Source organism: Lagenorhynchus albirostris, chromosome 2 (assembly GCF_949774975.1).
Source record: "Lagenorhynchus albirostris chromosome 2, mLagAlb1.1, whole genome shotgun sequence".
Classification (NCBI taxonomy): Eukaryota; Metazoa; Chordata; class Mammalia; order Artiodactyla; family Delphinidae; genus Lagenorhynchus; species Lagenorhynchus albirostris.
In genome coordinates this window covers 179656810-179684306 of record NC_083096.1, presented here as the reverse complement: position 1 = coordinate 179684306, position 27497 = coordinate 179656810, and the positions used below count along the sequence as shown (strand labels likewise).

At 40.9% G+C, this 27497-nt stretch overlaps 1 protein-coding gene across 5 annotated transcripts in view; it reads right to left on the bottom strand.

Annotated features, from left to right (window-relative positions):
* RERE (arginine-glutamic acid dipeptide repeats) overlaps nt 1–27497 on the bottom strand; it is a 437233-nt gene that overhangs the window by 385270 nt on the left and 24466 nt on the right. The window contains exon 1 of one of the 5 annotated variants that reach the window (XM_060141537.1): nt 1144–1255. The exons of the other annotated variants lie outside the window; for them this stretch is intronic. The gene's annotated coding sequence lies outside the window, so the exon portion shown is untranslated. Of the gene's footprint in view, nt 1–1143; nt 1256–27497 lie in introns of those variants that run through there. 5 annotated transcript variants of the gene reach the window in all.

The following is a 27497-nucleotide window of genomic DNA, read 5'->3' as shown; positions in this document are numbered from 1 at the left end:
CTCTCCACCCACTTTTTTTTTTTTTTAATATTCAAAAAGGAGGAACTAGATGTGACCAAACTTCAGGGTTCCTGGATTTTTTTTTTTCTTTTTTGCCACAACACACGGCTTGCGGAATTCTTAGTTCCTGGACCAGGAATTGAACCCGGGCCCTCGGCAGTGAGAGTGCAAAGTCCTAACCACTGCACCAGCAGGAAACTGCCCCTAGATTTTTTTTTAATCCACAATAACACATTTTTATTATTCTATTTAAACTCTTCACCAATTCAATGTCCAGTCTGAAGCAAAAAGTTACTATAGGGGCTTCCCTAGTGGCGCAGTGGTTAAGAATCCACCTGACAATGCAGGGAACACGGGTTTGAGCCCTGGTCCGAGAAGATCCCACAGGTCGCAGAGCAACTACGCTCGTGCGCCATGACTACTGAGCCTGCTTTCTGCAGTCCGCGAGGCACAACTACTGAGCCCACGTGCCACAACTACTGAAGGCCGCGTGCCTAGAGCCCGTGCTCCACAATAGGAGAAGCCACCACAATGAGAAGCCCGCGCACCGCAACGAAGAGTAGCCCCCACTCGCTGCAACTAGATAAAGCCCACGCACAGCAACGAAGACCCAATGCGGCCAACACTAAAATTAATCACTTTTTTTAAAAAGTTACAAAAAAAAAAGTTACTATAGTTACACAAACCTATTTGCACCAAATAAACTTTACAAAAAAAAACTACTGGAGTCATGCGGACGGCGGGCCGGGATCTAGGGGAAGATGGCTGAAGAGTGAGACACGGAGATCACCTTCCTCCCCACAGATACATCAGAAATACATCTACATGTGAAACAACTCCTACAGAACACCTACTGAATGCTGGCAGAAGACCTCGGACCTCCCAAAAGGCAAGAAACTCCCCACATACCTGGGTAGGGCAAAAGAAAAAAGAATAAACAGAGACAAAAGAAGAGGGACGGGACCTGCACCAGTGGGAGGGAGCCGTGAAGGAGGAAAGGTTTCCGAACACTAGAAGCCCCTTCGCGGGCGGACAAGGCGGGTGGCAGAGGGGGAAGCTTCGGAGCCGCGGAAGAGAGCGCAGCCACAGGGGTGCAGAAGGCAAAGCGGAGAGATTCCCGCACAGAGGATTGGTGCCACTCACCAGCCCGAGAGGCTTGTCTGCTCACCCGCCGGGGCGGGCGGGGCTGGGAGCTGAGGCTCGGGCTTCGGTCGGAGTGCCGGGAGAGGACTGGGGTTGGCGGCGTGAACACAGCCTGCAGGGGGTTAGTGCGCCACGGCTAGCCGGGAAGGAGTCCGGGAAAAAGTCTGGACCCGCCGAAGAGGCAAGAGACTTTTTCTTCCCGCTTTGTTTCCTGGTGCGCGAGGAGAAGGGATTAAGAGCGCTGCTTAAAGGAGCTCCAGAGACGGGCGCGAACCGCGGCTAACAGCGCGGACCCCAGAGACGGGCCTGAGACACTAAGGCTGCTGCTGCCGCCACCAAGAAGCCTGTGTGCGAGCACAGGTCACTATCCACACCCCGCTTCCGGGGAGCCTGTGCAGCCCGCCACTGCCAGGGTCCCGGGATCCAGGGACAACTTCCCCGGGAGAACGCACGGCGCGCCTCAGGCTGGTGCAACGTCACGCTGGCCTTTGCCGCCGCAGGTTCACCCCGCACTCCGTACCTCTCCCTCCCCCCATCCTGAGTAGGCCAGAGTCCCCGAAGCAGCTGCTCCTTTAACCCCGCCCTGTCTGAGCGAAGAACAGACGCCCTCCGGCGACCTACATACAGAGGCGGGGCCAAATCCAAAGATGAACCCCGAGAGCTGTGCGAACAAAGAAGACAAAGGGAAATCTCTCCCAGCAGCCTCAGGAGCAGTGGATTAAATCTCCACAATCAACTTGATGTACCCTGCATCTGTGGAATACCTGAATAGACAACAAATAATCCCAAATTGAGCAGGTGGACTTTGAGAGCAAGATTTATTATTTTTTGCCCTTTTCCTCTTTTTGTGAGTGTGTATGTGTATGCTTCTGTGTGAGATTTTGTCTGTATAGCTTTGCTTTCACCATTTGTCCTAGGGTTCTTGTCCATCCGTTTTTTTTTTACTTTAAAATTGTTTTTTCTTAATAATTATTTTTTTATTTTAATAATTTTATTTTACCTTACTTTATTTTACTTTCTTTTATCCTCTTTCTTTCTTTCTACTTTTTCTCTCTTTTATTCTGAGCCATGTGGATGAAAGGTTCTTGGTGCCGCAGCCAGGAGTCAGTGCTGTGCCTCTAAGGTGGGAGAGCCAACTTCAGGACACTGGTCCACAAGAGACCTCCCAGCTCCACGTAATATCAAACGGCAAAAATCTCGCAGAGATCTCCATCTCAACACCAACACCCAGCTTCACTCAACGACCAGCAAGCTACAGTGCTGGACACCCTATGCCAAACAACTTGCAAGACAGGAATACAAACCCACCCACTAGCAGAGAGGCTTCCTAAAATCATAATAATGCCACAGACACCCCAAAACACACCACCAGACGTGGACCTGCCCACCAGAAAGACAAGACCCAGCCTCATCCAGCAGAACACAGGCACTAGGTCCCCTCCACCAGGAAGCCTACACAACCCACTGAACCAACGTTAGCCACTGGGGCCAGACACCAAAAACAACGGGAACTACGAACCTGCAGCCTGCGAAAAGGAGACCCCAAACACAGTAAGATAAGCAAAATGAGAAGACAGAAAAACACACAGCAGATGAAGGAGCAAGATAAAAACCCACCAGACCTAACAAATGAAGAGGGAATAGGCAGTTTACCTGAAAAAGAATTCAGAATAATGTTAGTAAAGATGATCCAAAACCTTGGAAATAGAGAAAATGCAAGAAACATTTAACAAGGACCTAGAAAAACTAAAGATGAAACAAGCAACGATGAACAACTCAATAAATGAAATTAAAAATACTCTGAAAAGGATCAATAGCAGAATAGCTGAGGCAGACGAACGGATAAGTGACCTGGAAGATAAAATAGTGGAAATAACTACTGCAGAGCAGAATAAAGAACAAAGAATGAAAAGAACTGAGGACAGTCTCAGAGACCTCTAGGACAACATTAAATGCACCAACATTCGAATTATAGGGGTTCGAGAAGAAGAAGAGAAAAAGAAAGGGACTGAAAAATATTTGAAGAGATTATAGTTGAAAACTTCCCTAATACGGGAAAGGAACTAGTTAATCAAGTCCAGGAAGCACAGAGAGTACCATACAGGATAAATTCAAGGAGAAACACGCCAAGACACATATTAATCAAACTGTCAAAAATTAAATACAAAGAAAACATATTAACAGCAGCAAGGGGAAAACAACAAATAACACACAAGGAAATCCCCATAAGGTTAACAGCTGATCTTTCAGCAGAAACTCTGCAAGCCAGAAGGGACTGGCAGGACATATTTAAAGTGATGAAGAACAAAACCTACAACCAAGATTACTCTACCCAGCAAGGATCTCATTCAGATTTGATGGAGAAATTAAAACTTTTACAGACAAGCAAAAGCTGACAAGAGTTCAGCACCACCAAACCAGCTTTACAACAAATGCTAAAGGATCTTCTCTAGGCAGGAAACACAAGAGAAGGAAAAGACCTACAATAACAAACCCAAAACAATTAAGAAAATGGGAATAGGAACATACATATCAATAATTATCTTAAATGTAAATGGATTAAATGCTCCCACCAAAACACACAGACTGGCTGAATGGATACAAAAACAAAACCCATATATACGCTGTCTACAAGAGACCCACTTCAGACCTAGAGACACATACAGACTGAAAGTGAGGGGATGGAAAAAGATATTCCACGCAAATGGAAACCAAAAGAAAGCCAGAGTAGCAATTCTCATATCAGACAAAATAGACTTTAAAATAAAGACTATTAGAAGAGACAAAGAAGGACACTACATAATGATCAAGGGATCAATCCAAGAAGAAGATATAACAATTGTAAATATTTATGCACCCAACATAGGAGCACCTCAATACATAAGGCAAATACTAACAACCATAAAAGGGGAAATCAAAAGTAACACATTCATAGTAGGGGACTTTAACACCCCACTTTCACCAATGGACAGATCATCCAAAATGAAAATAAATAAGGAAACACAAGCTTTAAATGATACATTAAACAAGATGGACTTAATTGATATTTATAAGGCCATTCCATCCAAAAACAACAGAATACACATTCTTCTCAAATGCTCATGGAACATTCTACAGGATAGATCATATCCTGGGTCACAAATCAAGACCTGGTAAATTTAAGAAAACTGAAATTGTATCAAGTATCTTTTCTGACCACAACGCTATGAAACTAGGTATCAATTACAGGAAAAGATCTGTAAAAACTACAAATACATGGAGGCTAAACAATACACTACTTAGTAACAAAGTGATCACTGAAGAAATCAAGGAGGAAATCAAAAAATACCTAGAAACAAATGACAATGGAGACCCGACGACCCAAAACCTATGGGATGCAGCAAAAGCAGTTCTAAGAGGGAAGTTTATAGCAATACAATCCTACCTTAAGAAACAGGAAACATCTCGAAAACACAACCTAACCTTGCACCTAAAGCAATTAAAGAAAGAACAAAAAAACCCCAAAGTTGGCAGAAGAAAAGAAATCATAAAGATCAGATCAGAAATAAATGAAAAAGAAATGAAGCAAACGATAGCAAAGATCAACAAAACTAAAAGCTGGTTCTTTGAGAAGATAAACAAAATTGATAAACCACTAGCCAGACTCATCAAGAAGAAAAGGGAGAAGACTCAAATGAACAGAATTAGAAATGAAAAAGGAGAAGTAACAACTGACACTGCAGAAATACAAAAGATCGTGAAAGATTACTACAAGCAACGCTATGCCAATGAAATGGACAACCTGGAAGAAATGGACAAATTCTTAGAAATGCACAACCTGCCAAGACTGAATCAGGAAGAAATAGAAAATATGAACAGACCAATCACAAGCACTGAAATTGAAACTGCGATTAAAAATCTTCCAACAAACAAAAGCCCAGGACCAGATGGCTGCACAGGTGAATTCTATCAAACATTTAGAGAAGAGCTAACACCTACCCTTCTCAAACTCTTCCAGAATATAGCAGAGGGAGAAACACTCCCAAACTCATTCTACGAGGCCACCATCACCCTGATACCAAAACCAGACAAGGATGTAACAAAGAAAGAAACTACAGGCCAATATCACTGATGAACATACATGCAAATATCCTCAACAAAATACTAGCAAACAGAATCCAACAGCACATTAAAAGGATCATACACCATGATCAAGTGGGGTTTATTCCAGGAATGCAAGGATACTGCAATATACGCAAATCAATCAACATGATACACCATATTAACAAACTGAAGGAGAAAACCCATATGGTCATCTCAATAGATGCAGAAAAAGCTTTTGACAAAGTTCAACACCCATTTATGATAAAAACCCTCCAGAGGGAGGGAACTTTCCTCAACAAAATAAAGGCCATATATGACAAACCCACAGCCAACATCGTCCTCAATGGTGAAAAACTGAAAGCATTTCCATTAAGATCAGGAACAAGACAAGGTTGCCCACTCTCACCACTCTTATTCAACATAGTTTTGGAAGTTTTAGCCACAGCAATCAGAGAAGAAAAGGAAATAAAAGGAATCCAAATCGGAAAAGAGAAGTAAAGCTGTCACTGTTTGCAGATGACATGATACTCTACATAGAGAATCCTAAAGATGCTACCAGAAAACTACTAGAGCTAATCAATGAATTTGGTAAAGTAGCAGGATACAAAATTAATGCACAGAAATCTCTGGCATTCCTATACAATAATGATGAAAAATCTGAAAGTGAAATCAAGAAAACACTCCCAAAAAAAAAAAAACCTCCCATTTACCACTGCAACAAAAAGAATAAAATATCTAAGAATAAACCTACCTAAGGAGACAAAAGACCTCTATGCAGAAAATTATAAGACACTGATGAAAGAAATTAAAGATGATACAAATAGATGGAGAGATATACCATGTTCTTGGACTGGAAGAATCAACATTGCGAAAATGACTCTACTACCCAAAGCAATCTACAGATTCAATGCAATCCCTGTCAAACTACCACTGGCATTTTTCACAGAACTAGAACAAAAAATTTCACAATTTGTATGGAAACACAAAAGACCTCAAATACCCAAAGCAATCTTGAGAACAAAAAACGGAGCTGGAGGAATCAGGCTCCCTGACTTCTGACTATACTACAAAGCTACAGTAATCAAGACACTATGGTACTCGCACAAAAACAGAAAGATAGATCAATGGAACAGGGTAGAAAGCCCAGAGAAAAACCCACGCACATATGGTCACCTTATCTTTGATAAAGGAGGCAGGAATGTACAGTGGAGAAAGGACATCCTCTTCAATAAGTGGTGCTGGGAAAACTGGACAGGTACACATAAAAGTATGAGATTAGATCACTCCCTAACACCATACACAAAAATAAGCTCAAAATGGATTAAAGACCTAAATGTAAGGCCAGAAACTATCAAACTCTTAGAGGAAAACATAGGCAGAACACTCTATGACATAAATCACAGCAAGATCCTTTTTGACCCACCTCCTAGAGAAATGGAAATAAAAATAAACAAATGGGACCTAATGAAACTTCAAAGCTTTTGCACGGCAAAGGAAACCATAAACAAGACCAAAAGACAACCCTCAGAATGGGAGAAAATATTTGCAAATGAAGCAACTGAAAAAGGATTAATCTCCAAAATTTACAAGCAGCTCATGCAGCTCAATAACAAAAAAACAAACAACCCAATCCAGAAATGGGCAGAAGACCTAAATAGACTTTTCTCCAAAGAAGATATACAGACTGCCAACAAACACATGAAAGAATGCTCAGCATCATTAATCATTAGAGAAATGCAAATCAAAACTACAATGAGATATCATCTCACACCAGTCAGAATGGCCATCATCAAAAAATCTACAAACAGTAAATGCTGGAGAGGGTGTGGAGAAAAGGGAACACTCTTGCACTGCTGGTGGGAATGTGAATTGGTACAGCCACTATGGAGAACAGTATGGAGGTTCCTTAAAAAACTACAAATAGAACTACCATATGACCCAGCAATCCCACTACTGGGCATATACCCTGAGAAAACCATAATTCAAAAAGTCATGTACCAAAATGTTTATTGGAGCTCTATTTACAATAGCCAGGAGATGGAAACAACCTAAGTGTCCATCATCGGATGAATGGATAAAGAAGATGTGGCACTTATATACAATGGAATATTACTCAGCCATAAAAAGAAACAAAATTGAGCTATTTGTAATGAGGTGGATGGACCCAGAGTCTGTCATAGAGAGTGAAGTAAGTCAGAAAGAGAAAGACAAATACCGTATGCTAACACATATATATGGAATTTAAGGAAAAAGAAGAAAAGTCATAAAGAACCTAGGGGTAAGACAAGAATAAAGACACAGACCTACTAGAGCATGGACTTGAGGATATGGGGAGGGGGAAGGGTAAGCTGTGACAAAGTGAGAGAGTGGCATGGACATATATACACTACCAAACGTAAAATAGATAGCTAGTGAGAAGCAGCCCCAGAGCACAGGGAGATTATCTCGGTGCTCTGTGACCACCTAGAGGGGTGGGATAGGGAGGGTGGGAGGGAGGGAGACGCAAGAGGGAAGAGATATGGGAACATGTGTATATGTATAACTGATTCACTTTGTTATAAAACAGAAACTAACACCATTGTAAAGCAATTATACTCCAATAAAGCTGTAAGAAAAAAAAAAAATATATATATATATAGGGGACTTCCCTGGCAGTCCAGAGGTTAGGACTTGGTACTCTTACTGCGGAGGGCCTGGGTTCAATCCCTGGTCGGGGAACTAAGATCCCGTACCATGTGGTGTAGCCCCAAAAAAACAAAGAAGAAAGCCATCCTCAGAAAGACTATAAAACGGCTATCTTTGCAATCACCTATATTATTAGCATTTTGGTTCACAGTTTTGCTTTTAAATGATTCCTTCGATCTGCACTGTCCAGTACAGTAGACACAGCCACATGAGGCTACTGAGCACCTGCCATGTGCTAATCCAAACTGAGATAAAAGTGTAAAATGGGGCTTCCCTGGTGGCGCAGTGGTTGAGAGTCCGCCTGCCGATGCAGGGGACGCAGGTTTGTGCCCCGGTCCGGGAAGATCCCACATGCCGCGGAGCGGCTGGGCCCGTGAGCCACGGCCGCTGAGCCTGCGCGTCCGGAGCCTGTGCTCTGCAACGGGAGAGGCCACAACAGTGAGAGGCCCGTGTACCGCAAAAAAAAAAAAAAAAAAAGTGTAAAATGCACACTGGATTTCAAATACTTAGTATGGGAAAAAAAAAAAGAATGTAAAAAACTTCACTTTTTTTTTTTTTTTTTTTTTGCAGTACACAGGCCTCTCACTGTTGTGGCCTCTTCCGTTGTGGAGCACAGGCTCCGGACGTGCAGGCTCAGTGGCCGTGGCTCACGGGCCTAGCCGCTCCGCGGCATGTGGGATCTTCCCAAACCGGGGCACGAACCCAGGTCCCCTTCATCAGCAGGCAGACTCTCAACCACTGCGCCACCAGGGAAGCCCAATGATTTTATATTATTTATATGTCGGAATAATATTTTGGACACAATGGGTTACCAAAAATATGCTGCTAAAGTTAATTTCATGCCTTTTTTTAAAGCGGCTACTAGAAAATGTTAAATTACATATGTAGCTCACAGTTAATGATCTCATTATAATGTCTGTAGTGCTATCCTAGATACATCAAAGTAGCACCAGAATAAGTACTAAAATTTCAGAACAAGACAAAGATGTCCACTCTCACCACTTCTGTTCAACACAGTATTGGAAGTCCTTGCCACAGCAATCAGACAAGAAAAAGAAATGAAAGGCATCCAAATTGGAAGGGAAGAGGTAAAACTGTCATTTTATGCAGATGACATGATATTATATATACAAAACCCTAGACTCCATACAAAAACTATTGGAATTGATAAGCAAATTCAGCAAGATAGCAGGATACAAGATTAACATACAGAAATCGAGTGCATTTCTTTACACTAACAATGAAATGTCAGAAAGGGAAAGTAAAAAAAGACCTCTTTTAAAGTCGCATCAAGATGACTTCCCCGGTGGTACAGTGGTTAAGAATCCACCTGCCAATGCAGGGGACACGGGTTTGAGCCCTGGTCCAGGAAGATCCCACATGCCGCGGAGCAACTAAGCCCATGCACCACAACTACTGAGCCCGCGCTCTAGAGCCGGTGAGCCACAACTACTGAAGCCCGTATGCCTAGAGCCCATGCTCTGCAACAAGAGAAGCCACCTCAATGAGAAGCCCGCACACCACAACGAAGAGTAGCCCCCACTCGCTGCAACTATAGAAAGTCTGCACACAGCAACAAAGACCCAATGCAGCCAAAAATTAATTATTTTTTTAAAAAAATCGCATCAAGAAAATATAGAATACTTAGGAATAAACCTGACCAAGGAGGTGAAAGATTTATACGCTGAGAACTATAAAACACTGATAAAGGAAACTGAAGATGATTCAGAAAAATGCAAAGATATGCCATGCTCTTGGGATTGGAAGAATTAATATTGTTAAAATGGCCATACTACCCAAAGCAATCTACAGAGTTAATGCGATCCCTATCAAACTACCCATGACATTTTCCACAGAACTACAATAAATAATCCTAAAATTTTCATGGAACCACAAAAGACCCAGAATTGCCAAAGCAATCCTGAAGGAAAAGAACAAAGCTAGGAGGCATAACCCTCCCAGACTTCAGACAATACTACAAAGCTACAGTAATCAAAACAGCATGATACTGGCACAAAAATACACATATGGATCCGTGGAACAGAACAGAGAGTCCAGAAATAAACCCACACACCTACAGTCAATTAATCTTCAACAAAGGAAGCAAGAATATACAACGGAGAAAAGACAGTCTCTTCAGCAAGTGGTGTTGGGAAAGCTGGACAGCTGCATGTAAATCAGTGAAGTTGAAACACTCCCTCACACCATACACAAAAATAAACTCAAAACGGCTTAAAGACTTAAATATAAGACATGATGCCATAAAATTCCTAGAGGAGAACACAGGCAAAACATTCTCTGACATAAATCATAGCAATGTTTTCTTAGGTCAGTTTCCCAAGGCAATAGAAATAAAAGCAAAAATAAACAAATGGGACCTAATCAAACTTATCAGCGTTTGCACAGCAAAGGAAACCATAAACAATACAAAAAGACAACCTACAGGAATGGGAAAAAATATCTGCAAACGATGTGACCAACAAACGCTTAATTTCCAAAATATACAAACAGCTCATACAACTCAATAACAAAAAAACAAACAACCCAATCAAAAAATGGGCAGAAGACCTAAATAGACATTTCTCCAAAGAAGACATACAGATGACCAATAGGCAAATGAAAAGATGCTCAACATCACTAATTATTAGACAAATGCCAACCAAAACTACAATGAGGGGGCTTCCTTAGTGGCGCAGTGGTTAAGAGTCTGCCTGCCGATGCAGGGGACGCAGGTTCGTGCCCCGGTCCGGGAAGATCCCCCATGCCAAGGAGCAGCTGGGCCCGTGAGCCATGGCCGCTGAACCTGCGTGTCCGGAGCCTGTGCTCCGCAACGGGAGAGGCCACAACAGTGAGAGGCCCACGTACCGCAAAAAGAAAAAAGAAAAAACTACGATGAGGTATCACCTCACACCAGTCAGCATGACCATCATCAAAAAGTTTTACAAATAATAAATGCTGGAGGGACCTCCCTGGTGGCACAGTGGTTAAAACTCGGCACTCCCAATGCAGGGGGCCCAGTTTCAATCCCTGGTCAGGGAACTAGATCCCACATGCATGCCACAACTAAGAGTTCACATGCCACAACTACGGAGCCCACGTGCTGCAACTAAGGAGCCCACCTGCTCCTTAGTTGTATGTAAATTCGTACAGTCACCTTGGAAAACAGCATGGAAGTTCCTTAAGAAACTAGAAATAGTATTACCATATGATCCTGCAATCCCACTCCTGGGCATATATCCAGAGAAAACTCTAATTCAAAAAGATATATGCACCTCAATATTCATAGCAGCAGTATATACAATTGCCAAGAGATGGAAGCAACCTAAATGTCCATCGACAAATGAATGGATAAAGATGTGGTATACATATACAATGGAATATTACTCAGCCATAAAAAGGAATGAAATAATGCCAGTTCCAACAACATGGGTGGACCCAGAGATTATCATAGTAAGTGAAGTAAGAGAGAGAAAGACAAACATCATGTCATTTTTATGTGGAATCTAAAAAAATGATACAAATGAACTTATTTACAAAACAGAAACAGACCCACAGACGCAGAAAACAAACTTACAGTTACTAAAGGGGAAAGGCAAGGGAGGGGGATAAATTAGGAGTTTTGGATTAATTGATACAATCTACTATATATAAAATAAGCAACAAGGTCGTACTGTATAGCACAGGGAACATCATTCATTAACTTGTATTAGCTATAATGAAAAAATTGGAAAAAGAATGAAATATATATATACACACACACACGTATATATACCTGAATTACTTCTCTGCTGTACACCAGAAAGTAACAAACACTGTTAACTATACTTCAATTAAAAAATAAAAAACAAAAAAAAACACAAGTTCAGAGTCAATACTTAGAAAAACATGCAATGGTTGAGATGGTCAAAATGGTAGAGTTGTGGTTGTTATCTAGGCGAGTTAGAGGGCAGAATACTACTTACAGAAAAGCAGGACCCCCAGATTATCCTTCTACATCACCAGAACACCCCAGAAAAACACTCCTTGCTTCATTTCGTTTTACTCACGTGTATCTGGAAAATTATTCTCTTTTTAGAAGTTAATTCTTTAGCAACTTAAATGGATTAAAAACAGATATACAATTCATTCATCCATTTTACAATTTTTATTAATTGGGACTGGGGATACAGTGGTAAATTTACAACTGTGACTTGCTTTCTGGTGTGCGGGGGAGCAGTGATGTGCAAAGAATGAAAAAGTTAACAAATAACTAAAAAACTCACTTCAGAAAAGTGCTTGGAAGAAGTTATATGAAAAAAGTCATTAGTCATTCTTTCCAGTTCAATTCTATCTTTAGAATCAGCTTTTATGGGGCTTCCTTGGTGGCGCACTGGTTTGAGAATCCGCCTGCCGATGCAGGGTACACAGGTTCAAGCCCTAGTCGAGGAAAATCCCACATGCCACAGAGCAACTAAGCCCGTAGGCCACAGCTACTGAGCCTGCGCTCTAGAGTCCACGAGCCACAACTACTGAGCCCACATGCCACAACTACTGAAGCCCCTACGCCTAGAGGCCATGCTCCGCAACAACAGGCGCCATCGCAATGAGAAGCCCACGCGCTGCAATGAAAAGTAGCCCTCCTCAACACTGCTAGAGAAAGCCTGTGCACAGCAACGAAGACCCAACACAGCCAAAAACAAATAAATCAAGAAGAATCAGCTTTTAGGAGTCCTTAGATGCTGAAGACACTGAGATTTCTTTTAGGGCGTGATAAATTAGTTATTTCAGGGCTTCCCTGGTAGCGCAGTGGTTGAGAGTCCGCCTGCCGATGAAGGGGACACGGGTTCGTGCCCCGGTCCGGGAAGATCCCACAGGCCGCTGAGCAGCTGGGCCCGTGAGCCATGGCCACTGAGCCTGCGCGTCCGGAGCCTGTGCTCTGCAACAGGAGAGGCCACAGCAATGAGAGGCCCGCGTACCGCAAAAAAAATAAAAATAAGAAAAAATAAATAAATAAATTAGTTATTTCAATGTGTTCAGAATACAAGCTCATTTTCTGTGTAAATATTTTCAATCAAAGCTTTCTGAAAAACACGTGTACTGTTCCCAAGGACATCACACAAGAAAATGCAAAGCAATTTATCTCATTGTCATAATTCTCATAATACTTAAATGCCCAATTTTGCTTTTAATGCTTAATTAAGAGGAAAAAATCAGTGATTATTTATCCTTTTTCACTGAAAAAGGCAAATAAGAATATCTTGCTGTTAACATGGCAAAATAAATTCCTAATTGTTAAACACCCAACATTCTTCAGTATAAATCTTCTGGGTCCAGGAAATGGCACAAAGACCAAGGCTAACATGGTCAACTTCCTCTCATTAAAAAAAAAAAATCCAAAAATCCTAGGAGTTCATACTCAGAGAAAACATTTATGTGTGTGGCTATAACTACAAAACTGAATTAGCCTCCATAAATGACATGTCAATCAGGTCAGGGGTTAAAAGCAACCCTTCACTACTGTCAACTCTCAGTGCACCCACACAGCAATACACTATGCAACCATTATAAACCATATTAAAGATACAATACACAACTGGGTGAGGAAAACAGCAGATGTTAGAAAAGTTTGATAATAATTGGATTCAGTCAGTAAATTATGGCAAAGATACTAAAAATAAATCCTGAAAGTAAAGAGACTGACACTGAATGACATGAAAACATTCATATTTTACTGAGTAAGCAGTAACTGCAAAAATATATCTAAAATGATACCATTTTTTAAATGTATTAATACTGCCTATGTAGGAAAAAAGTCTGGAAGAACATATCACAAATAGCTAACACTGGTTACCTAGGATTCTTTTAACTTTCTTTTTAATCCTACTTTTTCTTTTTTTTTTGCAGTACACGGGCCTCTCACTGTTGTGGCCTCTCCCGTTGCGGAGCACAGGCTCCGGACACGCAGGCTCAGTGGCCATGGCTCACGGGCCCAGCCGCTCCACGGTATGTGGGATCTTCCCGTACCGGAGCACGAACCCGTGTCCCCTGCATCGGCAGGCGGACTCTCAACCACCGCACCACCAGGGAAGCCCACTTTCTGACTTTTATACAATGAACTTCTACTACCACTTCATAAAGTAAGGAAAACGCAAAACTTACATTTAAAGTAAGTTCAAAAACAGTACAAATATATGATACCAATGATATTCAAACACAATGAGATAAAGAAAAAAGGAAATTACACAAAAGAAATGTCACAGAGTGGTAATAGAACCATCTCTGGGAGATTGGTTCAAGATGGCGGAGTAGAAGGACGTGCACTCATTCCCTCTCGTGGGAGCACCGGAAACACAACTAACTGCTGAACAATCATTGACAGGAAGACACTGGAACTCACCAAAAAAGATACCCCACATCCAAAGACAAAGGAAAAGCCACAATGAGATGGTAGGAGGGGCGCAATCACAGTAAGATCAAATCCCATAACTGCTGGGTGGGTGACTCACAAACTGGAGAACACTTATACCACAGAAGTCCACCCACTGGAGTGAAGGTTCCAAGCCCCACGTCAGGCTTCCCAACCTGAGGGTCCAGCAACGGGAGGAGTAATTCCTAGAGAAGCAGACTTTGAAAGCTAGCGGGATTTGATTGCAGGACTTCAACAGAACTAGGGGAAACACAGACTCCACTCTTGGAGGGCACACACAAAGTAGTGTGTGCATCAGGACACAGGGGAAGGAGCAGTGACCTCAGAGGAGACTGAACCAGACCTAAGTGCTAGTGTTGGAGGGTCTCCTGCAGAGGTGGGGGGTGGCTGTGGCACACCGTGGGGACAAGGACACTGGCAGCAGAAGTTCTGGGAAGTACTCCTTGGCGTGAGCACTCCCAGAGTCCGCCATTAGCCCCACCAAAGACCGGGGAGGCTCCAGTGCTGGGTCGCCTCAGGCCACGCAACCAATAGGGAGGGAACCCAGCCCCACCCATCAGCAGACAAGCAGATTAAAGTTTTACTGAGCTCTGCACACCAGAGCAACACCCAGCTCTACCCACCACCAGTCCCTCCCATCAGGAAACTTGCACAAGCCTCTTAAACAGCCTCATCCACCAGAGAGCAGACAGCAGAACCAAGAAGAACTACAGTCCTGCAGCCTGTGGAACAAAAACCACATTCACAGAAAGACAGACAAAATGAAAAGGCAGAGGACTACGTACCAGATGAAGGAACAAGAAAAAACCCTAGAAAAACAACTAAATGAAGTGGAGACAGGCAACCTTCCAGAAAAAGAATTCAGAATAATGATAGCAAAGATGATCCAGGACCTCGGGAAAAGAATGGAGGCAAAAATCGAGAAGATGCAAGAAATGTTTAACAAAGACCTAGAAGAATTAAAGAACACCTAAAAGAATTAAATAACAAACAAACAGAGATGAACAATATAATAACTGAAATGAAAAATACACCAGAAGGAATCAATTGCAGAAAAACTGAGACAGAAGAAGGGAGAAGTGACCTGGAGGACAAAATGCTGGAATTCATTGCCACAGAACAGAATAAAGAAAAAAGAATGAAAAGAAATGAAGACAGCCTAAGAGACCTTTGGGGCCACATTAAACTCAACAACATTCACATTACAGGGGGCCCAGGAGAAGAGAGAAAGAACCTGAGAAAATCTTTGAAAAGACTGTAGTTAAAAACTTCCCTAACATGGGAAAGGAAATAGCCACCCAAGTCCAGGAAGCACAGAGGGTCACAGGCAGGATACACCCAAGGAGAAACACACCGAGACACATAGTAATCAAATTGACAAAAATTAAAGACAAAGAAAAATTATTGAAAGCAACAAGGGAAAAATGACAAATAACATAAAAGGGAACTCCCAGAAGGTTAACAGCTGATTTCTCAGCAGAAACTCTACAAGCCAGAAGGGAATGGCACAATATATCTAAAGTGATGAAAGGGAAGGACCTACAACCAAGCTTACTCTACCCAGCAAGGATCTCATGCAGATTTGACGGAGAAATCAAAAGCTTTACAGGGGACTTCCCTGGTGGTACAGTGGTTAAGAATCCACCTGCCAATGCGGGGGACACGGGTTTCAGCTCTGGTCTGGGAAGATCCCACATGCGCAGAGCAACTAAGCCCATGTGCCACAACTACTGAGCCTGCGCTCTAGAGCCCGCGAGCCACAACTACTGAGCCTGTGTGCTGCAACTACTGAAGCCTGTGTGCCTAGAGCCCATGCCCTGAAACAAGAGAAGCCACTGCAACGAGAAGCCCACACACCACAACAAAGAGTAGCCCCCGCTCACCGCAACTAGAGAAAGCCCATGGGCAGAAACGAAGACCCCATGCAGCCAAAAATAAATAAATAAATTTATTTTAAAAAAAAGCTTTACAGATAAGCAAAAGCTAAGAGAACTCAGCACCACCAAACCAGCTCTACAACAAATGCTACAGGAACTTCTATGAGTAGGAAACACAAGAGATGAAAAGGACCTACAAAAACAACCCATAACAATTAAGAAAATGGTAATAGGAACATACGTATCAATAATTACCTTAAACGTGAATGGATTAAATGCTCCAACCAAAAGACACAGGCTCGCTGAGTGGATACAAAAACAAGACCCATATATATATGCTGTCTACAAGAGACCCACCTCAGACCTAGAGACACATACAGACTGAAAGTGAGGGGATGGAAAAAGATATTCCATGCAAATGGAAATCAAAACAAAGCTGGGGTAGCAATACTCATATCAGATAAAATAGACCTTAAAATAAAGGATGTTACAGGAGACAAGGAAGGACACCACATAACGATCAAGGAACCAATCCAAGAAAAAGATATAACAATTATAAACATACATGCACCCAACATAGGAGCACCTCAATACATAGGCAACTGCTAACAGCTATAAAAGAGGAAATAGACAGTAACACAATAATAGTGGGGGACTTTAACACCTCACTTACATCAATGGACAGATCATCCAGACAGAAAATTAATAAGGAAACACAAGCTTTCAATGACACAACAGACCAGACAGATTTAATTGATATAAGACATTCCATCCAAACACAGCAGATTACACTTTCTTCTCAACTGCACGTGGAACACTCTCCAGGATAGATCACATCCTGGGTCACAAATCAAGCCTCAGTAAATTTAAGAAAATTGAAATCATATCAACATCTTTTCCAAGCACAATGCTATGAGATCAGAAATCAATTACAGGGGTAAAAAAACATAAAAAACACAAACACATGGAAGCTAAACAATACGTTACTAAATAACCAAGAGATCACTGAAGAAATCAAAGAGGAAATCAAAAAATACCTAGAGACAAATTACAATGAAAACACAACAATCCAAAACCTATGCAGCAAAAGCAGTTCTAAGAAGGAAGTTTATAGCAATACAAGCCTACCTCAAGAAACAAAAAAAATCTCAAACAATCTAAACTTACACCTAAAGGAACTAGAGAAAGAAGAAAAAACAAAACCCAAAGTTAGCAGAAGGAAAGGAATCATAAAGAGTAGAAATAAGTGAAACAGAAACAAAGAAAACAAGAGCAAAGATCAATAAAACTAAAAGCTGGTTCTTTGAGAACATAAACAAAATTGATAAACCTTTAGCCAGATTCATTAAGAAAAACAGGGAGAGGACTCAAATCAATAAAATCAGAAATGAAAAAGGAGAAGTTAAAACAGACACCACAGAAATACAAAGCATCCTAAGAGATTACTATAAGCAACTCTATGCCAATAAAATGGACAACCTGGAAGAAATGGACAAATTCTTAGAAAGGTATAACCTTCCAAGACTGAACCAGGAAGGAACAGACCAACCACAAGGAATGAAATTGAAACTGTGATTAAAAATCTTCCAACAAGAAAAAAATTTTTTTTAATTAAAAAAATTAAAAAATAAAAATCTTCCAACAAACAGAAGTCCAGGACCAGATGGCTTCACAGGTGAATTCTATCAAACATTTAGAGAAGAGCTAACACCCTTCCATCTCAAACTCTTCCAAAAAACTTGCATTGGAAGGAACACTCCTAAACTCATTCTATGAGGCCACCATCACCCTGACACCAAAACCAGACAAAGACTCTACAAAAAAAGAAAACTACAGACTGATATCACTGATAAATATAGATGCAAAAACCCTCAACAAAATACTAGCAAACAGAATCCAACAACACATTAAAAGGATCATACACCACGATCAAGTGGGATTTATCCCAGGAATGCAAGGATTCTTCAATACACACAAACCAATCAATGAGATACACCATATTAACAAACTGAAGAATAAAAACCATATGATCATCTCAATAGATGCAGAAAAAGCTTTTGACAAAATTCAACACCCATTTATGATAAAAACTCTCCAGAAAGTGGGCATAGAGGGAACCTACCTCAACATAATAAGGGCCATATACGACAAACCCACAGCAAGCATCATTCTCAATGGTGAAAAACTGAAAGCATTTCCTCTAAGATCAGGAACAAGACAAGGATGTCCACACTCATCACTATTATTCAACATAGTTTTGGAAGTTCTAGCCACGGCAATCAGAGAAGAAGAAATAAAAGGAACGAAAAATGGAAAAGTAAAACTGTCACTGTTTGCAAATGACATGACACTACCCATAGATAATCCTAAAGATGCCACCAGAAAACTACTAGAGCTAATCAATGCATTTGGTAAAGTTGCAGGATACAAAATTAATGCACAGAAATCTCTTGCATTCCTATACGCTAACAACGAAAGATCAGAAAGAGAAATTAAGGAAACAATCCCATTCACCACCGCAAAAAAAAGGATAAAATACCTAGGAATAAACCTACCTAAGGAGGTAAAAGACATATACTCAGAAAACTATAAGACACTGATGAAAGAAATCATAGCTGACACACACAGTTGGAAAGATATACCATATTATTGGATTGGAAGAATCAATATTGTGAAGATGACTATACTACCCAAAGCAATCTATAGATTCAATGCCATCCCTATCGAATTACCAGCGGCATTTTTTACAGAACTAGAACAAAAAAATCTTAAAATTTGTATGGAGACACAAAAGACCCCGAATAGCCAAAGCAGTCTTGAGGAAAAAAAACAGAGCTGGAGGAATCAGACTCCCTGACTTCAGACTATACTACAAAGCTACAGTAATCAAGACAATACAGTACTGGCACAAAAACAGAAACAGAGATCAATGGAGCAAGATAGAAAGCCCAGAGATAAACCCACGCACCTACGGTCGACTAACCTAGGACAAAGGAGGCAAGGATATACAATGGAGAAAAAACAGCCTCTTCAGTAAGTGGTGCTGGGAAAGCTGGACAGCTACATGTAAAAGAATGAAATTAGAACACTCCCTAACACCATACACAGAAATAAACTCAAAATGGATTAGAGACCTAAATGGAAGACCCAACACTATAAAACTCTTAGTCGAAAACATAGGAAGAACAACACTCTTTGACATAAATCACAGCAAGATCTTTTTTGATCCACCTCCTAGAGTAATGGAAATGAAAACAAAAATAAACAAATGGGACCTAATGAAACTTAAAAGCTTTTGCAAAGCAAGGAAACTAAAAACAAGACAAAAAGACAACCCTCAGAATGGTAGAAAATATTTGCAAACAAATCAACGGGCAAAGGATTAGTCTCCAAAATATATAAACAGCTCATGCAGCTCAATATTAAGAAAACAAACAACCCAACCAGAAAATGGGCAGAAATCCTAAACAGACATTTCTCTGAAAATGGGCAGAAATCCTAAACAGACATCTCTCTTCTCTGAAGACGTACAGATGGCCATGAGGCACATGAAAAGCTGCTCAACATCACTAATCATTAGAGAAATGCAAATCAAAACTACAGTGAGGTATCACCTCTCCCGGTCAAAATGGGCATCATCAGAAAATCTACAAACAACAAATGCTGGAGAGGGTGTGGAGAAAAGGAAATCCTTTTTTCACTGTTGGTGGGAATGTAAATTGATACAGCCACTATGGAGAACAGTATGGAGGTTCCTTAAAAAACTAAAAATAGAATTACCATATGACCCAGCAATCCCACTACTGGGCATATACCCACAGAAAACCATTATTCAAAAAGACACATGCACCCCAATGTTCACTGCAGCAGTATTTACAATAGTCAGGTCATGGAAGCAACCTAAATGCCCACTGACAGACGAATGGACAAAGAAGATGTGGTACATATATATAATGGAATATTACTCAGCCATAAAAAGGAATGAAATTGGGTCATTTGTAAAGACGTGGATGGAGCTAGAGACTGTCATACACAATGAAGAAAGTCAGAACGAGAAAAACACATATCGTATATTAAAGCATATATGTGGAACCTAGAAAAAGGGTACAGATGAACTGGTCTGCAGGGCAGAAATAGAGACACAGGTGTAGAGAACAAATGTATGGACACCAACGGGGCGAAAGTGGTGGGGGATGGGCGGGAGGTGAGATGAATTGGGAGATTAGGATTGCGATATATACACTAACATGTATAAAACAGATAACTAATAAGAATCTGTTGTATAAATAAATAAATAAAATAAAATTTAAATGATAAAAAAAAGGAGAGAGAGGAATCAAAAAAAAAAAAGAACCATCTCTGCGTGGTCTTTCCCCCCATTTACAGAGGTCTTTGACATCTATTCACAGTCTTCCTTCTAACCTAAGTCCTACCATAATCAAGGTGACGGCAACAAGAGGATACCCAAGTCAGGTGCTTGGTTCTCAAGTCCAGTGACCTCCCCCTTCACTCCATAAAGCCATCCACTTACACAGCCACAACCTGCTCCGTGTCTGAAACCATCAAATTCAAGGCATTCCATTCAGACCACTGCCCCCAGAAATCCTGAATAATCAGACAGATTTGTCCATCAGAACCTTTCCTCCTTTGAACCTGTTTTCTTCCTGCCAATATCGTTCAGAGTTCACTCATACTTACTCTGGTTTACTCTCCCTGCTTCTAGGAATTTCCTATCTCCCCCTTCATTTTGGTAAACTATTTAAAAACTACACCCAACTTACTTCAATGACTTAAAATAAGAATCAAAACGGATTATTATTCTATTATATAAAGGAGAATCATACTTTACCTCATCCTCTCAAGGAGAGAATCATAAAACTGCTCAAGTACTGGCGTTTTCATTTTAACTCATGGATGGTCCAACCCTCATCTCCTGCTTTTCCTCAAAGTTATTTCATTATTCCAGCAGACCAAAATTCAATCAGGTAAACTACGTTATCCTCATACTTCCTCTCATAATCTATTCTCTCAATTCTTTTTAAATCTTTCCCACATCTGTATTTCCCAGCACTTAACATCAAATACACATGGTAGACATTCAATAAACACTGGAATGCTTGACTGCTTTCATCACTTATGCTTTGTATATATTAACTCATTTAATTCTTTCTAAATTTTTTCACTCACAGGAAGTTATTGGGTACTTTCTTCCCCAAAAAACTGTCTCATTCTATTTTGAGTATGTAATGCACAATTTTCCAAATTTTAAAAATAAATTTTTCTCTTTCCAATTCCTCTAAATACCATCAATATTTGACCTTCCCCTTAAATGTGTTCTCTTTTACTGAATGTTAAAATAACATTAAAGCCAAAAATTAGAACTACTTATTCTGAGTGAAGCCAATAAGCACTTAAACCTCTGAAGGAATTCTAAATGGAGCAAGAAAGCCATCAATATTTTATCTGCTAACATTTACACTGCAACCTACTTAAAACAGTAAGTTATATGGCTGTTTCCATTTCTGGAAGGTATCGGCTTATCTAAGAAATCCAGATTTCCTCTCTGCCCTCCTAGAAAAAAACATACTGTCAAGTGTCACTGAATATGTTTCTTATGTTTTACACCATTAAAATTTAATAATGGAACTAACTGTGAAAGGAAAAAAACAAAGAAGGATCTAACTTAGGTTCAATTTTTAGAACTTCTTAAAGCAAAAAATCAATAAAATGGGAAAATAAAACAGAAGGGAATATTTTATTTTCTAAACGAAATTAAAGAAAAACACAGAGTTCTGGGATTCCCCCGCGGTCCAGTGGTTAGGACTCGGCACTTCCGCTGCCGTGGCCGGGGTTCAACCGCTGGTCGGGGAGCTGAGATCCCTTATGTTTTTTTGGCACAGCCAAAACAAAAATACAGTTTCAGACAGGTCATTCTAACAACAAAATGTGTCATAATTTTAAGGAAAGGTGTGGGACATAGTAGAAAAGGCTTCAACTACCCAGACCTCAGTTTGAACCCAAAATCTGATATCACTACTAGTAGTGGTGAGACCTCTCTGAAGAAGAAATGGGTTATTAGAAGTAATGAGAGTATGCAGCAACTAGAATAATTCCCCATGCTCCAACGCTATCTTATATTCGCCATACTAAGCTAACAGCAGAGCACCTCAAGTATCAGCCGTTAGTTATATAAAGCTTCTCTAATGTATATATTTACTATTAGACTAAGTATCAAAATAACTCATTGTGATCACCTACACAGACTGCTGTCTTAAAGTCCCTCTGCTCTAGTCAGCTATAGGAAGCTGTTTCTTGATGCGTAGTCTGAACAGATCAACTACCTTTTTTCCAGCTGAGATTTGGTTACACCTTACTTTGTTAGGCACACTTCAAGTGCAAGTTCAAACTGGGCATCTCAGAGCAGAATGGATCATGTCGAATGCCATGCACCCAAGTCATCCAGTTTTATTAAAGATGCTGCCAAGTCCTTAAGAGAATTTCTAGAAATGAAAGCAGGATGGTGCAAGGCATGGAAAATTACTAGCCACCTTTACAACCTAAAATTTAACTTTAATATAGATCTTAACAGTTAAATTTACAATAAACTGAAAAATTTCTCAACCATGTCAAAAATCATGACTTATTAATACATTTTAGCTGATTAGTGCAAAAAAGCAATTAACCAAGTTCTTCAATTATCAAAAATTGATACTTAAAACACTTCCTTTTAGAGGTCCCTATTCATTTTAATTTTTGATAGCACTTATATATAAGGGGGCAAACAAATCAAAGAAAACAGTGTAGAAAACTTCAGTTTTTTACATAGAATTTAAAAGAAACTTTGTTCTAATGTTTAGATATGCCGCTACTGAATAGTTTTATTTGTAATATCAAAACTCACTTATACTCTATCTAGGGAAATAACTGTAAATATGAGAAGACACATCTTGTTATAAGGACAAGCTCCATGAGAGCAGAGATTTTTTTTTCTATTTCTCTTTATTCATTATCATATCCACAGTGCCTAGACCAGTGACACTAGATATTTACTGAATTTTTTAAAAGATCCATACAGTGTTACTCACAATAGTAAAAAATTGAAAACACATATGAAACAGTATGCATTCATTGTAATGATTAAGACTATATAATTGCACAGAAGTACTTACACTTTTTAAAATAACTTTTTCGGGCTTCCTTGGTGATGCAGTGGTTAAGAATCCACCTGCCAATGCACGGGACATGGGTTCAAGCCCTGGTCCAGGAAGATCCCACATGCCATGGAGCAACTAAGCCCGTGTGCCACAACTACTGAGCCTGTGCTCTAGAGCCTGCGAGCCGCAACTACTGAGCCCATGCGCCTACAGGCCCTGCTCTGCAACAAGAGAAGCCACCACAATGAGAAGCCCAAGGATGGCAACAAAGAGCAGTCCCCTCTCGCCACAACTAGAGAAAGCCCACGCACAGCAACGAAGACCCAATGCAGCCAAAAACAAAAAAATAAATCTTTTTTAAAAATAAATAAATAATAAAATAAAATTGCTTTTTTTTTTTTTTTTTTGGTCCATACTGCACAGCTTGCAGGATCTTAGTTCCCCGACCAGGGGTTGAACCCGGGCCATGGCAGTGAAAGTGCCAAGTCCTAACCACTGGACCGCCAGGGAATTCCCAAAATAACATTTTTTAAAGTATTAACTTAGACATTAAGAAAACTGGGTTCCAGTATCAACTCAGTCACTAATTTCACTTGTGCTCTGGGGTAAATGACAATCTATATGGGTTCCAGTACCTTCATGTGAACTACTTCCCCTACTTCTTGGCCTCTGCTGGTCCATTCTCAAGTAGAAATTATAGGAAGAAGAACACACCTGAGTTACCTCAGAAAGCAAAGACTGACCACATGGTAGCGAAATAAGCAACCTGTACCAAATCAAACGCAATCTGCCCTATCCAACCAGACTGAGAGTTTCTTAGTGATATGCTCTTCAAGCCACACTGACTCAGGATCATCCATTTTCACTCGAGGGTCCCAAAGGCATACTTAACCAACCACTCTACAATAAACAGAGCCAGTAACTTCGGTCATCTGATCCAAGAGAACAATGCCATCCAGGGTACCCCAAAATATCAAGCCCTACTGTCAAAGGAACCAGAAAATAAAGTACAGGTGGAAAGGGAGCAATTTCACCTGCTGTTCTCTGTGCCAGCCAACAACTCTCGTAGAAAGGAATAGGCTGCTCACCAATAGGCTGGAAGAAAAGCAGCTGTTTTCCAAATCCTTTGAATAAAAACTATTATAATCTTACTATATTCATTACACATCACCTGGGACAAATCCACAAGGACACTTTCTATTTTACAGACTCTTTCTGATGAAACTCTCAAAGACTTTCCAAAAGCATCATTTGCCCTTCAACACCTACCTCCATCCCACTTCCCTCACCCCACAGCCAAACACTATTAGCAGCCACTACAGAACTACCAGAGGAAGCACAGCGCTGTGGTTAGGAGCACAGACCCTGGAGCCAGACTGCCTAGATTCAAAACTTGGCTCTGCCCCTTCCTAGCTGGGTGACTTTGGGCAAGTTACTGAAACTTTCTGTACCTCCACTTAGGGACAATAAAATAACATATAGGATTATTATAAAGGTTAAACTCACATAGAACAGTGCCTGGATAAGTACGAAGTGTAAAATTATAATTTTTTAATGTAAAGTGAAGGATTTGCACTAAGGTCCACGCCTTATAAGGAAAACTGACGATACTTAGGAATTCTCGTTCCCTGTGGTCTAATTACCAAACCATGCAAACTATTAATACAAAAGAGAAATCTCAAGGGAGAAAGTACGTTGGTGCCCCATGGTTTTACTGGCAAGCCATAGGCTAGGAATTTCTAAACTGCAGGTTCATGGAGGGATTCAGGCAACCCATTAATCCCCTGAAACTGCACAAAATTTTGAGACACTAAGACAGTTCTATACTGTTGTTTCTCCTACCTTAAAAAAAAAAAAAATTTCTTCTCTTCACTAAATTTCTACTACCTGCAACTATTATCCCAAAAGGTGTTATATTCTCTCAAATTCTCCTTTCATTCTCTCTTAAACCCACTCCAATTAGGCTCCTGACTCCACTGAAACCAGTTTTGTGAAGATCACTTCTGACCTCCACATTGCGAAATCCAATGATCAGTTCTCAGTCCTAATCTGACCTGGTTTAGCAGGGCTGTTTTCCCCAGTTCACCTCCCCGTCTTGCTTGATATATTCTTCTTGCTCGGCTTCCAAGGTGCCATCTCCTATCAGCTACAGCCTCTTGGTTTTCCATGTTTGCTGATCTCTCCTCAGCAATTTTTGTTGCCAATTGTTCTCACCTCAGTCTCCTCATTTTCCTTCCTGACAACACCATCCTTCTAGCTGCTCAGTCCCAAAACCTTGCAATCATTCTTGACTCTTCTCTTTCACCAGGACCCTACATCAAACTTCATCAGAAAATATTGTTGCTCTACCTTCAAAAGACATCCAGAAGCCAAACACTTCTCACTCCCTCACTGCTACTACCCTGCTCTGAGCCACCATCATCTCTCACATTGATTATTATTACAATAGCCTCCTACCTGTCTCCTTATTTCCACCCTTTTGCCCCAGTCTGTTGTTAATACAGCAGTCAGAGTGATCCTTTAAAAATACAAATCATATGTCACTCTCTGCTCAAAACCTTCCAAGGCCTTCCCATTTCAATTTATGCCAAGGTCCTTAATAGGACCCCAGAGGCACCAGAGATCTACTTGCCCCTACTCCCTTACCAGTACATACTACACTTTATCTTAGGAGTCAATACAGATGAATGGTGGTCCCCCAAAAGTTAAGTCCAAGTCCTAAGCCCCCAGTTCCTGTGAATTTGGCCTGATTTGGAAAAATAGTCTTTGCAGATGTAATCAAGTTAAGGATGTCAAGATGAGATCATCCTGGATTTAGGGTGGGTCCCCAAACTGATGACAGGCAGAGGGAAATGAGATAAAGAAGTGAAGACAGAAGCAGAGATTGGAGTGATGAGTGTATAAGCCAAGGGATGCTGGCAGCCACCAGAAGCTAGGCAAGAAGCATGGAATGAATACTACCTCAGAGCCTCTAGAAGGAACCAACTCTGCCAACAACTTGATTTCAGACTTCTGGCCCCCAGAACAATGAGAGAATAAATTTCAGTTGTATTAAGTCACCCAGTCTGTGGTACTTTGCTACAGCAGCCCCGGAAACTAACACACCACCCTTCCCCTCTATTGTCCCACTCCAACTGTGCTGTCTTCCTTGCTCCCACCTCTGTGCTGGCTTTTCCTCTCTTCCTGGAATGCTCAAACTCCAGAACTCCAAATGGCTAACTTGAGCACCACTTTTAACCTTTTGCTCAAATACCACCCTCTCTATCAGGCCTGTCCTGATTCCCCTATTTAAATGCCTGGTGGCGCAGTGTTAAGAATCCGCCTGCCAATGCAGGGGACACAGGTTCGAGCCCTGGTCTGGGAGGATCCCACACACCACAGAGCAACTAAGCCCATGAGCCACAACTACTGAAGCTCGTGCGCCTAGAGCCCGTGCTCCGCAACAAGAGAAGCCACTGCAATGAGAAGCCCGCGCACAGCAGCGGAGAGTAGCCTCCACTCACCGCAACTAGAGAAAGCCCGTGCACAGCAACGAAGACCCAATGCAGTCAAAAATAAATAAATTTATTTTTTAAAAAAGACCCCAACCCTTAAAAAAAGCAAACAAAATCCATTAAACACTCAACACCATGACTTAACATCTTGCAAACAGCAGATATCATGAGTTTAAATTCCCTACTCCAAAAACCAAATTTTGTTTAAAAAAAAAAAACACAATCCACTTCAATTTAGTGGCTTGAGAAGTAACTTCACTCCCTTTTCACGGGACCTTCTACACTAAAGGGTGTCCCTGGCCTAAGCTACTGTCTCTCTATAGCTAAACTGATAAAGAGGAGTGGCCACCAGTGTGAAGCACTCACATAAGTAAGTCAATGTAGTTTCACAAACCTCAAGAACACTGTCAAACACTTTTCTCTACCTAGCTAAAACCCTGTGCAAAACAGAGGAGTAGAACCAAAGCAAACCGTAACTGTCTAGTATCTATCTTTACTATGGAGTAAACAAATGTTTACTCAAAATACAACATCATTGTATATAAGGCCTCGAGAAACTGCTGGAGAGTGAATGTCATTTACATCTACAGCTTAGCATGAACCATAAAGTGTAACAACAGGGAGCAGTCAAGCACAGCGCAACTTGTTAAGGGAC